This window comes from Eumetopias jubatus, unplaced genomic scaffold, assembly GCF_037043125.1.
Source record: "Eumetopias jubatus isolate StellerSeaLion01/CBP00866 unplaced genomic scaffold, mEumJub1_p1.0 scaffold_17, whole genome shotgun sequence".
Taxonomy (NCBI): domain Eukaryota; kingdom Metazoa; phylum Chordata; class Mammalia; order Carnivora; family Otariidae; genus Eumetopias; species Eumetopias jubatus.
This window is the reverse complement of record NW_028274823.1, coordinates 62,698,036-62,711,670: the sequence shown is the minus strand read 5'-3', so window position 1 is coordinate 62,711,670 and position 13,635 is coordinate 62,698,036. Positions and strand designations below refer to the sequence as shown.

At 36.1% G+C, this 13,635-nt stretch overlaps 1 pseudogene; it reads right to left on the bottom strand.

The window, feature by feature from the left end:
* Positions 1-725: 725 nt before the first annotated feature.
* LOC114214119 (casein kinase I pseudogene) lies at positions 726-1,785 on the bottom strand (annotated as a pseudogene).
* Positions 1,786-13,635: the final 11,850 nt, after the last annotated feature.

The following is a 13,635-nucleotide window of genomic DNA, read 5'->3' as shown; positions in this document are numbered from 1 at the left end:
ATATAGATGTTTACAGTGATTACATTTATCTAAGCAACATACATACATGTTCAGTTGTAAGATGTTAACTAAATTTCTGTGGCAAATACGCTTTTTTTTTTTAATACCAAGAACATTATAGAGTTAATGCAGAGTCCTAAGGATAATCTAGTAGTCACTAAGCTTTTCTTAAGTTTTCACTTTAGATGCTGTTATTTCTAGCACAGGTAAGCAGGTGGAGTCTTTCCTTTGCTCAAACACTGGAATCTTTGGTTGCTACCATATCAGCTGGCTTGCAAACAAGAAGCCAACCATTTTAAGAATGTTTTAAGTGAACAACTTGCAAACCCCAGGGATGGATAAACCCTAAGAATGCACAATTGTGAGCATTTACAACTATCACAACTGTGGCTGAAGACTCTTCATGCCGTTCTTCTGAAATGAGATCTCAAAGCAGTATAGTTCACAATAAAAGATTTTAACAAAAAAAATTGGCATATGCACAATTTCCCCACCAATTTGTGTGTGTCAACCATTTAGTTAACTTTTCCACTTGAAAAAAATGCAATAGAAAACTGGACACCATGTTTCACTATCTCAGTTAATATTCACAATTACAGTGGCTACACCTCGGGACACGGCATCACCAATGCTGCCCAGAGCCAGTTTATACTGAAATTAAGTTCTTTACACCAAGTAAATGGTTGTTCACAACCACTGGCTAGTGTACATATGAACTAAAATTTCTAGATTTGGGGAGAAACAAATGCTGCTCCGATCATCTGCTCTGCTCCTTCAGTTCCTCGATTCATGTTACTCTTGGTTTTGTCAGTTTGCTTGCCTGCTGGGGGTTTGGGCCTGCTGACCTGCCCACTTGAAGAGGCTGCCTGCTGTGCTGCTTCCTGCTTTAACATTGTCCAATCAAATGTGTAATCATATTGGTCGTTCAGGGTCCTGAAAAGAATGCGGAATAGCTGCCTCAGATACACGTGTGTAATCCAGGGCTTCCTCAAAGCGCAGCCCACGACAATAGTTTAAGTACATGGCAAATTCTGCAGGAAACCCCTTACATAAAACTTCAACAGGAGTGGACATCTTTTCACTAATCTTTTCGTATTTTTGCTTTTTGTTGCAGCCTTTAGTCCCTGCCATGACAGGCTGGTTCTATTAAATACATCAAAACATATCCCAATGATTCCATGTCATCTCGTCGACTCTGTTCAATCCCAAGATGTGCATTGATGCTAGCATATCAAGCAGTGCCAGTGAGATTTTTATCTTCTCTGTATGGTATGTGTTGCCTTGTCCTGTTGTCTCTGTATTTTTTGGCCAAACCAAAAGCAATAAGGACTAACTTCTTACAGTGACGCCCAATACCCATTAGGAAGTTATCTGGCCTAATGTCTCTGTGTATAAAATTCTTTGTATGCACATATTCAATTCTACTGATCATCTGGTCCACTAACATAAGTACAGTTTTCATTGTGAACCTTCTTGAACAGACACTGAAGAGGTCTTTGAGGCTGCGTCCGAGAAGATCCATGACTAGTGCACTGTAGTCTTTTTGCTGACCATACCACCGGATGTGGGGGATGCCCACCACCTTGAAGAATCTAGAGAGTCTGCTCTCGTACAGCAACTGGGGATGCCTGGCCTTCTGACATTCTAGCTGCACTGCCACTTCCTCGCCGTTGGTAATGTTGATCGCCAGGTAAATGTCCCCGAAGGAGCCAGACCCGATCTTCCGTACCAGTTTATATTTCCTCCGACAATGAATTGGGCCTTGGAGCAGCTGCTGCTCGCCATCCCGAGAGATGAAGATGGAGGCTGGGGCCAAGCCCCGACGCCTCTGAGGGGAGGACGGTGGCCTCTGGGGCTCGTTGGAGGAACAAGGCTGCGGGGCAGGGTGGCAGGAAATGAAAAGCGTTGGCTCTTTCAAGGCATTGCGGGGCCCAGAATCGGCCGAGGGGAACCTGATCACCGCCGCTCCATCAGGCTTCTTTTCGCCAGGCCGCAGTTCGTGAGTGGGTTCTCTCGGTTAGGAGGCTGGGCCACTTGTTTTGGGGCGGCCGCCACTGGCTCGCTTTCGTGGCGACGTCGCGGGCTGGAGAAGGGGTGCGGTGGTTTAGGGCTGCGATACCGCCGCCACCACCGCCGCAGGCTCCCGCCCGGAAGGACCCCTGTCACGGCGCCGGCGCCGACGCCGCCATCTTGTTACTCCGGCTCCAGCCTCCACAAAATGCCCTAACCTTTCTAAGGGTAACAGGCCAAAATACACCTGTAGCAGATGCTGCGGGTACCCCTCACATTCCTTTCCCACCCTTGAACGGGTAGTGAATATTGGCCCTTTATCATGTATAGCTCCACTCCTCTGATAATTGGCCAGACCATACTCCCCCCACCTCACCTGTAAAACACCTTACCGAGCTCCTGGCTGAGGCGAGTCTTCATTAGAAGGGTGTCTTTGTTGAACTTTTTGCACCATCTTGTCCTGCTTTTCTTACTTGTTCACAGAACAGGAATCCCCACCTCAAGTTCTGATTCTAGGGAATTAGACCTAAGATACTTTAAAGTAGGTTTTTTTTTTCCCTGAAAAAGATTTAAGCAAATTCAAACCCCTTTATTTATTTATTAACTAAGTTCTTCCTAACAGAACCCTGTCGTTCAACTTTAGGCAAAAAACAAATTGACCTTCCATTCAGGTTAAAATCCAGTTCTTAATTTCCCTAGCAAGTGTCCAGTTTGTGTCTCATATATACCTTGTATAAAGCTTCTTAATCAATGTGAAAAACAATGAACTGATGGGCACCCATCAGAGAAAACAACTATTACATGACAACCAGTCATTATGGTCGAATTTTCTAGTTGACTTCCTTTATTTAGAAACATGCCAGTTATCAATCCTGCCATACCAGAAAATTACAAAACCTGTCCTCTGGAATATTATTTAAAGAATACAGTACTTGTGTGAAGCATGTTACATGAAAAATGAGTTTTATGTAAAACTCATTTTAAAAATAAAAAATGAGTTTAAATAATTTTAAAAAGTACAAAGTTTACAGATATAACCAGATTTGTTTGTGACAGGACTTCTCATAGGTATTAACATATTAATATAAATTATGAAAATTTAGAGGAGCAGACAGTATGTGCAGACTCCCAACATTATTTAAGTAAGAAACACTTGTATCTATCACAGAGCATCTTAGTGACAGCAAGTAATCTTGGGAAACCATTCTAGAACTTCCTAACTAGAACTCTCTAATGTTCTATTTACTAACAACACCAAAAATTTATATATCGAGTCTAACACCTCACTGCTCCCAGTGCCTTCAGGGTTTATAATTAAATGTCATTTTTTCAGTGTTTATCAGTATTGATATAAGTTATATCATTTAGAAAGTGCTTTTATTTCTGCTGCAAACTCTGTTGAAAATATCATCTCTTATATTACTCATATCTTCTTATATCAAGACGCGTGCCAAGTGCAACGTGAAATTGTTCTTACGAGCTCATTTTAGGTGTTTCATAACATTGCGGTATTGAATTATTTTTGCCCTTTTGTGATGTCCTCTTGGCCTGTTTCATACTTTATTTGAAAAAGCTACTTCTTTAAAAACAAAAGAAATAGTCTTCACTAATTTTAAAGGAGTGGTAATAAAAGAGTATAAACCTTAAAAAAAGTAACTATTTCTTAAATATGTAAGTTGAACAATGAAATGATACAATAGAAAGATCTGGTCATTTTATTGGGTGCTGCAGAATATTACATAAACAAAACCATTTTTTATTTTTTAGTCTGAGCAATATGAAGAACATTTTTACTGAGATCCAACTGTTGTTTAGCTTCCTTACCTTTGAGGGGAAACAAATCCGAGATGAGTTTCCATTAGACAAATGGTTATTATAATGCAAAATATGGTTTGCTATGACTGCGGGGACATGATTCATTGTGTTTTCCTAGTTTGAATTCACAGGGGAATGTTGAACATCTCTGAATATAAACATGGAAAACTTCCATAACATCTGCTACTAATTTCTGCCAGCTGAAAAGTGATAATGATGATGAATATTTTTGTTGATGGTGTGGCTACATTGGTCTAACTAAATTAACTTGCAGACTATGGTGTCTAATTGGAAACACATGATTTGTAATATCACCTAGTTGGCTTTATGTGTAGTTACATTTTAAATTGTTCCAATATGTTTAAACTTTATGATTTGTACTTTTTAAAGTTAATAAAACACTGCAAATGGGAAATATGTTAGAGTGTCTTATGCAAACAGTCACATTCATTTATTAATTCACCACCATATATTATAAAGCACAATTTAACTGATAGATGCACATTTATGGCATGAAGCAGCAGCTATTGAAGATGGGAAAAAAAGATTGAAAATCATTCAACTAACACACCTTAAAATGCTGTTCTACAATTCACTATTTTATTAGGAACAGATCAACATATCTTGAGAGTAGGTGTGCATAAGTAAAGTCTTAAAGGGGCTAAAATTAAAAGCCTTCATAAAATAAATTGAATATATTTAAATATGTAATTTTTATTTATAGGATTTCTATAACACAATAAACTCAGTAGCTTACTGTGTCTAGTCTGATAAGTGAACCTTTACTTTGGAATTTAATGTAACAAACACTGTAACAATTTATGCTTGGTTTTGAACCAGTAAACTGCAGAAAAGAAGGGTTACCTCCTCACGTACCTTTGTATTTGAGAAAACTGGCCAAACTTTTATCATTTTTTAACTAGAATAAATTGGATGACGGTGTGTTTGCCTAATGGGTTTCTGCAAATCCTCACGACTGGAATATTGATCCATTTTAATGGTTCATTATGTACTTGCCTGGTAAAAGGCTTTGATTCAAGTCCTTATGATTTATTATTTAACCAACATGCGATTCTTATTAAATCTCACTTAACTGAATATTTGGGTTTATTTTACAGTTTGGCTGACAAACTGTAAAGAGACAGGCACTATTATCCACAACAAATGCTTTATGTCTAATTTTGCAAAATTAATATAAATGAAGAGTTTTTCACGACAGAGTGACAGATGGAAAATGGTAAACCTTGAAAGATGATGATTCTGCTTTTTAACAAACTTCTTTCAAAGGCTCCATGAGTCCTCCTCGTTAGTATAGTGGTGAGTATCCCCGCCTGTCAAAGGCTCCATGAAAGCTCAGAATAAAATTCCTTAGCTAATTATTGAAGTGGGAGCAAAACGATTTTCTATTATCTCTGGTTTATTTTGAATATGAAACCTGCATAGTTCTTTTTTTACTATTTGTCAATAGAAAAGTAACATAAAAAGATGACAATATTATGTACACTTGAAGAGAGTCCTTCTGCTGGTGATGCTTTAATGATGTACTATATGTTGGCCAATTGAATTTAAATTAAAATAAATAAACAAATGTAAATAGAAAAAAAGAAACAATATAGTCTGTGATCTGTTGCTCTGCAAGTTTGTAAGTGGTGAGAGCTGTTTCTGCATCATCTCCAATTAATTCACAGCACACACCCTTTGTGTTGTTTGAGGGAATCTTTGGATACTTCCAAATACAAATTGCTGGTGATACCTTGATGACTTTCCTCATGCCATGTATTACCACATCAGTACTTCTCAGCATTATGTGTTCAGTACTTTCTTTCTGACATGCTCTGGAACTGAGTAATTTCACGAGCAGGTATGTGTTGAGTAGCTTCATTAATTTTTCACTATTTTCTTCTGATCACCCTCCATTAGTCTCTTTGTACTTATTTGTTTAGTTATACGCTGTTATTTCATACTTATTCATAAGTTAAGTATGAAATTACAGACAATTTTTGTCTGTAATTGAGATTCTGGTTGCTATCTCCCAACTTTTCTCTATTCTTTGCCCACATATTTGCAAATAACTCCTATAATAAAACCTCTCCGAATAACTCTAATTTCATTATGCCATTTTTGTGTGTTTGTGTGCTGAGATTGATCTTTACCCTCTCCTGCATAATTTAGAGCATCAGTACTCAAAGTGTGGTCTATGGACCTGGGTCTTCAAATTGGTCACTAACTAATCTATAAAAGCAGAAGTAAAAAAGGGGCAGTATTTAGAAACTTTTATAGCAATTTCTCATTGTCACGACACTCAAACATGTTATTCTTCTAATAATTCTTTTTTCATTGTATCAATCCATGATAATTAAAAAATTATAAAAAATAAAGTGAAACTGGTTCTCCTATAGGTAATTTGAGAAGTATGAACGTTGTGAGTTCACCATTATTGAAGCAACCAGTGAATTCTGTAACATCTTATGTTGCAATGGGGTTGCTCACCTCCCTGGGACAAGCATGTCAAGAGCACAAGTGTAGTGGAGACATGCCAAGAAAGCAAACTGGTGCTACATCACAAGCATACAGTTGATTAAAACAGGCTTTTAGAAAGCCAGGGTTTGGTCATTTGTATAGTACTTTTAAAGAAATAAGACAGAGAAAGGAGAAAGCCATAATCCAAGCTCGCTAAAATAAGTATTCATTTTATAACTTCAGTTTTGAAACTTTTCCACATCTATCCGTAAGTACTAATTTTATTTTACTTATTTAATTTTAATTTTTTTATTTTTTAAAGGTTTTATTTATTCATTTGGCAGAGAGAGAGGGAGAAGGAACACAAGCCAGGGGAGTGACAGGCAGAGAGGCAGAGGGAGAAGCAGGGAGCTTGATGTGGGGCCCAATCCCAGGACCCTGGGATTATGACCTGAGCAGAAGGCAGACGCTTAACTGACTGAGCCACCCAGGTACCCCCCCACCCCTTTTTAAAAGATTTTATTTTATAAGTACTAATTTTAAAATGCTTTATTCAACAAATGTTTATTGATTCAGTAAAATATTCAAGACACTATGCTAAACCATGGTACTCTAGTAGTAAGTATGATGACAGGGTTTGTGTGTGAACTTGACTGGCCATGGGGTACCCAGATTAAACACTCTATCTGGGTGTGTCTGTGAGGTGTTTCCAGATGAGATTATCATTTGGATTGATGAACTTAGTCAAGAATATTGCCTTTTCCGGGGCGCCTGGGTGGCTCAGTTGGTTGGGCGACTGCCTTCGGCTCGGATCATGATCCTGGAGTCCCGGGATCAAGTCCCGCATCGGGCTCCCTGCTCAGCGGGGAGTCTGCTTCTCCCTCTGACCCTCCCCCCTCTCATGTGCTCGCTCTCCCTCTCATTCTCTCTCTCAAATAAATAAATAAAATCTTTAAAAAAAAAAAAAAGAATATTGCCTTTCCCAATGAGGGCATCAGTGTATTCACTGAAGGCTTGAGCAGAAGCAGGGGGAAGGAAAAATTTGCCCCATTTTGCTTCCTACCTGCCTGGTTGAGTGGGGACATGTCATGTCATCTTCTCTGGCCTTTAGACTGAGATTTAAACCATTGGCGCCCCTGGTTTTCATGCCTTTGGACTCAGACTGAATTACGTGACTGGTTTTCCTGGGTCTCTAGCTTGCAGAGGGAATATAGAGAAAATTCTCAACCTCCATAATCATGTGAAACCCTGTCTAATACAATAAGGTAAAATCATATTCTTTTCCAGTAGTTTTAATGGTTGACCGCAAAGTGAGTGATAATTTAACAAGTCTTTATTTGGTAGGGTATGTGTGTAAGTATCAGGAAAGAGAAAGGGAGGGGGAAGAGAGAGAGCACGTACTCTAGCAGTCAGATCCTAGAAAGAGATATTTTTCTGTACTAATATTATAGCAAGATAATTCAAAATCTTCAAAATATCCAAATGATATTTTTCCTCCTCACCAGGATTTTTCTCCACTTAATATTTGGTTATAGGAAAAAAAAAAGATGCAGTAATAAACTATTGCCAATAACTTAACCCTGAACATATGTGTGCATTTCTAGATCTTTCCATGTAGTATATAGTAAGGATGGAATTCCTGGGTCATAGGTCTTTTTGTGTGTTTGTCTTTAAGAGGTAATCCCAGCAGTGGAGGAGAGTAGTACTTGCTCAAACCTTGAGTTTTCTCTTTCCTTTTAGTCAATCTGGTGAGAGGTGTAGAAGCATATCATTGAAGTTTTACTTTTTCTCTGGTAACTAACGATGGTGGACACCTTTTTATACCTTATTGGTCATTTAGGTATCTTTTTTGGTTATGTGTCTCTCTAAAATTTTTTTTCATTTTTCTAGGTTATCTTATTGATCAGTAACATTTCTTGGAGTATTCCCGATACACTTTCTTTGTCTAATATCAGTATTACAAAGAACTTCTAATATAATTATTACAAAGAAGTTGGCTTGCGTTTTAACTTTGTTAATTGTGTCTTTTGATGAAAATATTTTTAATTTGGATTGAGACTGCCTTATCAACTTTTTCTTTATAGTTGCTACATTTGAGTCCCATTTAAATAATCATTGCTTATCCCATAGTCATTAATACATTTTCAGATATTTTTACCAGGAAGCTTTATTGCTTTGTATTGTACACATTGCTCACATTCCATCTCACATTGGTTTTTATATGAGATTTGAGGCAGGTGATTAAGTTAATTTGGATAATATTGGTATTTATTATATCATTAACCTGTTCACATTACAAATCCTTTTTTCTTTAAAGATTAGTTCAGTTTGTCTGGTTTGGTACCTGTCTTTTATTGTTTTGTTCTCTTATTTTATAGTTCATAATTGCATAATGTTTAAAAGTGATAATTATAATTTACTTGTCAGTTCAATCTGTAGTGGAGTAAGAGCAGTAGTAAGATATGGTACATGATTTAAGTTTTGATTTCTTGGTGATGTCTTTTCAGGGTGGTTTTTACCTACTTAGCAGCTATTGGAGACATTCTCCTGATTCTGCTGTTCCATTTCCACACTAATTGCTTAACCTCTGGGTTAATGACAGTTTTAGTTATTGCTTAGCACAAATGCAGGAGAGAGAGAGGTCAACCAGTTTGTTTTTTCCAAATGGGCCCTCTGCCACTTTTTGTGTGAATTGGGCTAGGCTTCTAGCTTGCTTAAATGCTAAGAAGTTTATCCTCAATGCATTTTATCTTCAATGCATTTGTTCCATTCTACTTTCAGTTTTTTTAAATATCTGAATATCTGATCCTATTTCCTTTCTAGCTTTGGCTATTTTTTAATGATACTGTTTTATGTTTTCCTTTGCTGCTTTAAATGTATTTGTTTTCTTTACATTTAATTTGTAATTTCATGAAATTTTAGGTGATAGTTACCATGGCAATGTTGCTTCATCTCTACTTATCCCAATCTTCTGTGATAATTTATCCTTGCATTTTTTTTAATCCTTGCATTTTTATGTTCCTTGTTTGAATGCACACATATGTATAAGCATATGCATATACAACACACACATTTTTCTGAATATATACATATGTATTGTGTGTATGTACATTCATACACACAGGCATACATGTGGGTATAAATAGATATGTTTTTAAATTGACATTTAGAAAACTATGTATCATAGGTTAATTTATTTTGTGGACAAATTTTTCAAATAAAATGTTTTTCAAATAGACTACTTAATTTTGAACGCTCTAAGTGTTTTGAAATAGTAATAGCTGACTGAGTGAATATTTGCCATTCCATCACTAATTGGGTGAGCAAATTCTTAAATCAACACAAACTGAAATTGATTTAGGGTCAGAAAAAACGTGAAGAGCAGTACGTTGGCTAATCTATATATACCCATTCTGCAGTCCTTCACTATTTCTAGTATATGTGCTGCCGAAGCGAGCACTGTCCTTCACTATTTCTAATAAATGACGTAATTGATACGAACATGGTATTAACGAGACCGATGTTAGCTTAGATATAATTAATTCATAATATATAATGCCTGTTATAGGTGTAGGTTGTCTCTGCTACTTTGGCTAATTATTTTTAAAAATGGTGTGGTAAAGACTGGCTGCTATTAGGACTGCTGAAGCTATTTCCTTAGTGTGAGATATAATTATTCAAAACATTCTCAGCAGGTCAGTAGTGTCATTGTTCACCTAACCAGTTATTTTTAGGACAATTCACACCATTATAACAGTGACAATTAAGAAAAATCTCTTTTCAAATAGCATAATTCAAAGTAATGATGTGCTGCATTGCTAAAATCGTCACGATTTATATATCCAGTGATGTGCAACTGAGAGTCAGAAGATACGTTATTTTTAATTTGTCTAATTTGTTACTAGTGCAATTAACAGGGAACCAACTGATTGAATATTGAATATGCAAGCAGTTTTATTAAAAACTGTAATTTAAGTGTCTATTAAGCAATAGAATCTTTTCTACCTCTCTGTTCTTATTTATCATTCATCACATTTCTCATAATGTGATGAATTTTTAAATTGACTATATAGAGCATAATGCTACTGTTAAAATAAATATATTTACTATTAATATCTAATGACATAATATGTTTAGTTGAAATAAACAAGTAGACTTGAAGGCAGTATTCTAATGTGACAAATACAATATGTTTATGGAAAAGCAATGGTGTTATAGAGTTCATATATAATATTCTTTTTAGTGTACTATACTTTTAGGATCTAAAGGACAGTTTGAATGAGATATATATCTGACACAAATGTATTAACTGTATTTCATCTGTGCATTAAATGAATTCTAGAGCATCTGGTAAATTTAATTACAAATCAAATCATTTAATATAGTAGCATAATTATGGAGGCCTGTAACTGGTAAAGGGAAGCAAAGAGATCGTATGTATTGAATTAAAGTACTGACCAAAATGATCAATGGAATAATGTTCCAATATTTTTATGAAATAAAGGCCTTATTCATTCTTTCCCTCTCCCTCTTCCTCCTCCCCTCTTCTCTTTCTCTGTCTCCTATCTTCCGCTTGCTGTCTGGATACAAATGATCAACAGAAGCCACTAAGTGGAAAACGTCTGTGTCACTGAGTGACTGAATACAGCAGAGGTCCTTCACCACCACCGACATGTTTAGGTTCATTGTCATCAGCAGTGGACTTGTCTTAACTCATGCAATTTGAGTTCACCTTATACATTAAGCACAAATCCTTTTGAAACATCCCCAATTAATTCTTATTCAGTTTTTGTTCTTGGATAGGGAATTTACAAGTTTTATTTATATCTTACCAGCATCTGATACACTTTGTTATTACTGGCTTTTGAAATAATTTTATCTTCTGAATTTCAGGCTTTTCAGACTTCTTTGCTGATATCCCCCCCTTTCTTAAATATTAGAGTACTCTAGGGATAGTCCCTAGCTTTCCTTTTGGTCTCTATTTCAGCCCTGGATGATTTGTTTCTGGCCTGTGCTTTTAACCTACATTTCCAATCCCTATGTCTTGTTCCCTTCTGTGTCCAATTCTTAACATCTCCACTTGATTCTTAGGACATTATAAACTTAACATAATGAAATGGAATTCTTCATTTCTCCCTAAAAAATATTTCTGTCTTCTGCTCTTCAGTTTATGACATTAGCAGTCGTCCAGTTATTTAGTACAAAACTCAAGGCATTAGCTTTGAGTTCTCTCTTTCCTTCATTTCCTACTTTTTTTTTTTTAAAGATTTTATTTATTTATTTGAGAGAAAGAGAATGAGAGAGAGAGAAAGCACATGAGTGGGGGGGAGGGTCAGAGGGAGAAGCAGACTCTCTGCTGAGCAGGGAGCCTGATGCAGGACTCGATCCGGGGACTCCAGGATCATGACCTGAGCCGAAGGCAGTCGCTTAACCAACTGAGCCACCCAGGCACCCTCATTTCCTACTTCTGATCCATTTGGATCTTTCTCTAAAATATATCCTGTCACTTCTCACCCTCTCCACAACTGCTTGTTATAACATCATCTCTTATCTGGATTTAAGAATTCTACGCAGGGACATTGCATCCTCTGATTTATAATTTCGAAAGGCAATAATTTTCTCACTAGTCTTTCTTTTCTGCTCTGGACTCTTTTAGACAATAACAAGTATGACCTTTTAAAGCAAAAATCAAATCACATAAATCACATACTTAAAAATCTCCAGATTATTCTCACTATGTTTTTGTAAAATCTAAATTCATACCATGGCATCGGTCTTCATCTTATAACATTAACACACAGACGGTTACAAAGCTATGAAACAATGTCAGAACCAGTAGATGAAATCATTAAGTTTTAATATGCCTTCAAAATCTAAAATAATGGCTCAGAATTTATGAACTAGATGGAATTTAGCAAAAAAAATCTGAGTTAAATAATGAACGAACTAATAGTTCTGTTTTCTAGATTGCTATAGCCTATAAATTTGATAAATATTTTTTCTGCATTCACAGTGATGAAGTTTTTTACTTCCATGTTAGTTTTTATTTCATTATGCTTTATAATCAGCTTATCATTTCTCTCTGGATTATGGCAATAATCTCCTACCTGTGTTCCCTGCTTCCACTCTTGGTTTATAATCCTTTTTCTGCACAGAAGCCACAGTGACCATTCAAAATTATAAATCAGATCATGTCACTTCCTTGCTTGGAACTGTAAAGGTCTTTTCATTGCCATTGAGGAAAGACAAAATAAAACAAATAACACATCTCTACTGTAGCTTAAAGACACTACTTGATTTGATTTCTGGTTACTTTGCTGACATCTTTTCACATCAGTCCCTTTTGTTCTTGTTCAATAGACTCCATCTGTATCATCCTCAATGTTCGTGGGCCATGTCAGGCTCTCTTCTGGGTTATATTTTTATGAGGCTTTTCTTACTGCTTAAAAAACATTTCCTCAGCTAACTTCTTTTTTTCATTCTTGCTGCTGTTCAGATAGGACCTTTACGAGAAGCTTTTCTCAGTACCCCATAAAAAAATGATCCTCTATCCAGTCAGTCTTCATTACATTATCTGTGTAAATTATCAGAATCTGAAATCACTGTATCTACACTCGTTTACTTGCTCATTTTATCCATTTGGATTAATTTACTGGAATTTTAGTTCTTAATCATTGTGGTGCCTCTTAGCTCCTGGTAGAAGACCTCAAATATAGTAATCAATCAATACATACATGTTGGCTGGTTGCTTGGTTGATGTCTAACTTTACTCTTGATTAAAATCTCCATGGAGTCAAGGAATTAGTTTGACTCATCTTATTCTCACACAGGACACTCAACAGAGCTATCTAGATAGAGCATACATTTAGTAAATACTTTGTTACACTATACACAAATCAATAGTAGAAAAAAAAACAACACCAAGGGCCACATTGAGATTAATTCACTAAATCATACTCCTCTAGTGCTGAATCTATTGTGAAATCCCCTTATTATTTTTAATCAGGCCATATAGTTCTCCAAACATGAGCAGTTTTCAAAGTTCTTACTCAAATAGTTCTTATGTCTGTGGCAAAATATTTCTAAACCGAGGTAGCATATTAGAATCATCTGAAGAACTGTAAAATATACTAATATTTAGACCCTACTCCAGACCTGTGATGTACAAATACTTGAAGTTGGGGCATGGGCACTGGTAGTTAAAAAAAAAAAAAAAAAAACTCTAAGTATATTGAATATAATCAGAATTGTAAACCACTGGCTGTAGCCAGCTGTTTTATTTTTCTTTTATCATGGATTCAATGTGTATTAATGATTACATCTTCTCTAAGTGTTCAATAAAAGTGTTTG